The sequence below is a fragment of the Mandrillus leucophaeus genome, unplaced genomic scaffold (genome assembly GCF_000951045.1).
Source record: "Mandrillus leucophaeus isolate KB7577 unplaced genomic scaffold, Mleu.le_1.0 Scaffold163, whole genome shotgun sequence".
NCBI lineage: Eukaryota > Metazoa > Chordata > Mammalia > Primates > Cercopithecidae > Mandrillus > Mandrillus leucophaeus.
The window spans coordinates 1,847,587-1,851,877 of record NW_012101621.1 but is presented as its reverse complement, the minus strand read 5'-3'; positions in this window follow the sequence as shown (position 1 = coordinate 1,851,877).

The window sequence follows — 4,291 nt, the reverse complement described above, 5'->3', positions numbered from 1 at the left end:
AAAGGGTGACCATGTACACCCCTAAGTATAGTCCTTGCTGCTGCTTGGACTGTTCCAAGCTGCCTTGGAGCCTTGAGCAGCATGTAAAGGAAGACTGGGATCTGTTACTGGAGAGACCACATGGAGGGAGAGGCTGCTATGGTTTGGATGTGGTTTATTCCTGCTAAAACTCATGTTGAAATATAATTACCCTTGTAACAGTATAGAAAGGTAGTGGGTCTTTTAAGAAATGTTTGGATCATGGGGGCTCCACTCTCATAAACGAATGAATGCATTTTTGGAAGACTGGGTTAGTTTTCTCGGTACTGGATTAATTACTATGAGAAAGAGTTTTTGTTTGTTTGTTTGTTTGTTTTGAGGCTGGATCTCACTCTGTCTCCATGCTGGAGTGCAGTGGCGAGATCCCCCATCACTGCAACCTCTGCCTCTTGGACTCAAGTGATCTTCCCACCTCAGCCTCTCAAGTAGCTGGGACTATAGGCATGTGCCACCATCCTTGGCTAATTTTTGTATTTCTGGGGACAGAGATGGGGATTCACCATGTTACCAGGCTGATCTTGAACTCCTGGGCTCCCAAAGTACTGGGATTACACGCATGAGCCACTGCACCTGGGCTGAGCAAGAGTTATAAAGCCAGGTTATGCCTTTTGTTTGATCCCTTTTCCAGCATGTTTGCTACCCCTTTCACCTCTCTGCCATGTCGTGATGCAGCAGGAGGTCCTCACCAGAAGCCAAACAAATGCTGGTGCTATGCTTCTTGAACTTACAAACCTCCAGCAACCTGAGTCAAATAAACCTCTTTTCTTTTTAAATCACCAAGTTTCAAGTATTCTGTTATAGCTGCACAAGAGTCTAAGCACAGGCTCTGGATGGTGAAGATATAGTAGATGGAGACCCCAGTGTTCTGGTCATCCCAGCAGATCAACTAGACATGGAATGAGGTTCTCTTGAAATCTCTAGCCTAGATTACACCTGCTGTAGCCAGTGCAGCTGATACTATGTGGAGCCAAAGCAAGCTGAGTGAGCAAACGCAGAGAATAGTGAGAAATTATATGATAGATTCAGTCTACTAATGGCATGTTCTTGCTGTTTGTAAAACACCATTATCTTTTTGGAATCTTGGCTACTCCTTCAGTATATGTTTTACAAATTGTTTGACAGTAGTTCCTTTTTTTGTTTTGTTTTGATATTTAGAGATGGAGTCTCACTATCTTGTCCAGGCTGGAGTGCAGTGGCTATTCATAGACATGATCCCACTACTGATTAGCACAGAAGATTTGACCTGCTCTGTTTCTGATTTGGGCTGGTTCAGTTCTCCTTAGGCTACCTGGTGGTCCCTTCCTGCTAGGAGGTCACCATATTGATGCTTAACTTAATGTGCACACCCCCATCGGCTTAAGCGTACTTATAGCCCACATCTCCTGGGCTCAAGTGATCATCCTGGCTTTGCCTCCTCAGTAGCTTAGACTACAGAAGCTGGCAACAACTGTCTTTTGATTGTTCAAACCAGTTCCTTTGATTCTTTTTAAAAATTTTTTTTTAAGTTTTGTGTGTACCTAGTAAGAATATGTGTTTATGGTGTACATTAGATATTTTGATACAGGCATGCAATGTGTAATAATCATATCAGGTTAAACGGGATACGCTCCCCTCAAGCATTTATCCGTTGTGTTACAAACAATCCAGTTATACTTTTTTAGTTATTTTAAAATGTACAATAAAATTATTATTTACTATACTCACTCTGTTGTGCTAATAAATACTAGGTCTTATTCTTTCTATTTTTTTATACCCATTAACCATCCTCACTTCCTCTGCATCACCCCACTACCCTTTCCAGGCGCTGGTAACCATTATTCTACTGTATCTCCATTAATTCAGTTGTTTTCATTTTTAGCTCCCACAAAAAAGTAAGAATATGCAAAGTTTGTCTTCCTGTGCCTGACTTATTTCACTTAACATAATTGGCCGCCAGTTCTATCCATGTCGTTGCAAATGACAGGATCTCATTCTTCTTTTATGGCTGAATAGTATGATCTACTGATTTTCTTTCTTTTGGTTATATACCTAGCAATGGGATTGCTGGATTTTGTGGTAGCTCTATTTTTAGTTTTTTGGGATACTTCCAAGCTGTTCTCCATAGTGGTTGTAGTAATTTACATTTCTACCAACAGTGTACGAGAGTTCCCTTTTCTCCACATCCTTGCCAGCATTCTTTATTTCATGTCTTTTGGATAAAAGCCATTTTAACTGAGGTGAGATGATATCTCATTGTAGTATTGGTTTGTGTTTCTCTGATGATCAGTGATGTTGAGCACCTTTTCATATGCCTGTTTGCCACTTATGTGTCTTATTTTGAGAAATGTCTATTCAGATATTTTGCCCATTATTTGTTTATTTATTTTATTTATTAGCTTATTTTTTGGGGAGACAGAGTCTCACTCTGTCATCCAGGCCGGCGTGCAGTGGTGTCATCATCGTTCACTGCAGCCTCAACCTCAGGAGCATGTTGTTTAATTTCCATGTGTTTGTATAGTTGTATAGTTTCTAAAACTCCTCTTGTTATTGATTTCCAGTTTTATTCCACTGTGATCAGAGAGGATGTCTGTTATTATTTGAATGCTTTTGAAAGTTTTAAGATTTTGTTTGTGACCTAACATATGGTCTATCCTTGACAATGATCCATGTGCTCAGAAGAATGTGTGTTCTGCAGCCATTGAATGAAATGTTCTATAAATATCTACTAGGTTCAATTGGTCTATAGTAGAGATTTAGCCCAATGTTTCTTTGTTGATTTTCCATCTGGAAGATCTGTCCAATGGTGAAATTGGGGTGTTGAAGTCTCCAGCTATCCAGTGTTTGGGGCCAATCTCCCTTTTTAGCTCTAATAATATTTGCTTTATATATCTGGGTGTTCCAGTGTTGGGCGCGTATATATTTGCAATTGTTATATCGTCTCGCTGAATGACCCCTTTATCATTATATAATGACCTTCTTTGTCTATTCCAATAGGTTTTGTCTTGAAATCTATTTTGTCTGATATAACTACTCCTGCTCTTTTTTGGTTTCTATTGGCATGGAGTACCTTTTTCTATCCCTTTATTTTCAGTCTCTGTGTGTCTTTATAGGTGAAGTGTGTTTCTTGTAGGCAATAGATCATTGAGTCTTGTTTTTTAAAATCATTCAGCCATTCTGTGTCTTTTGATTGGAAAGGATAGTCCATCAGCATTCAATGTTGTTATTGACAGGTAAGGACTAACTCCTCCCATTTTGTTATTTGTTTTCTGGTTGTTTTGTGGTCTTCTCCTTCTTCTTTCTTTGATTCCTGTCTTTCTTTTAGTGAAGGTGATTTTCTCTGGTGTATGATTTAATTTCTTGATTTTAATGTTTTAGTATCTCTTGTATGTTTTTTGATTTGAGGTTATTATGAGGCCCCCAAACAATATCTTATAATCCATTATTTTAAACTGATGACAACTTAGCACTGATTGCTTAAACAGACCAATAAACAAGCAAAAAGAAAATTAATAAAAACCCTACACTTCATCCTCTCACTTTTTACCATTTTGTTTTTCTCTTTATGTCTTATTTTACTATGTCTTGAAAAGTTGTTGTAGTTACTTTGATCAGTTCGTGTTTTTCTTTCCACTTAAGATAATAGTGATTTATACATCACAATTACAGTGTTATAATATTCTGTGTTTTCTACGTACTTACTATTACCAGTGAGTTTTATACTTTCAGTTGATTATTTATTGCTCATTAATGTCTTTTTCTTTCTGACTGAAGTATTCTCTTTATCATTTCTTGTAGGAAAGGTTTAATGTTGATAAAATTTCTCAGCTTTTGTTTGTCTAGGAAAGCCTTTACTTTTCCTTCATGTTTGAAGGATATTTTCACTGGATATTTTATTCTAGGGTAATTTTTTTTTTTCTCAGCACTTTAAATATGTTATGCCACTCTCTCCTGGCCTGTAGGGCTTCGACTGGACAGTCTGCCGCCAGACGTATTGGAGCTCCATTTTGTATTATTTGTTTCTTTTCTCTTGCTGCTTTTAGGATCTTTTCTTTGTCCTTGACTTCTTGAATTTGATTATTAAATGCATTGATGTAGTCTTCTTTGGGTGAAATCTGCTTGGTGTTCTCGAATCTTTTTGTACTCATACATTGTTATCTTTCTCAAATATTGGTAGCTTTGGGAAGTTCACTGTTATTTTCCCTTTGAATAAAGTTTTTACCCCTATCTCTTTCTCAACCGCCTCTTTAAGACAAAGAACTCTTAAATTTGCCCT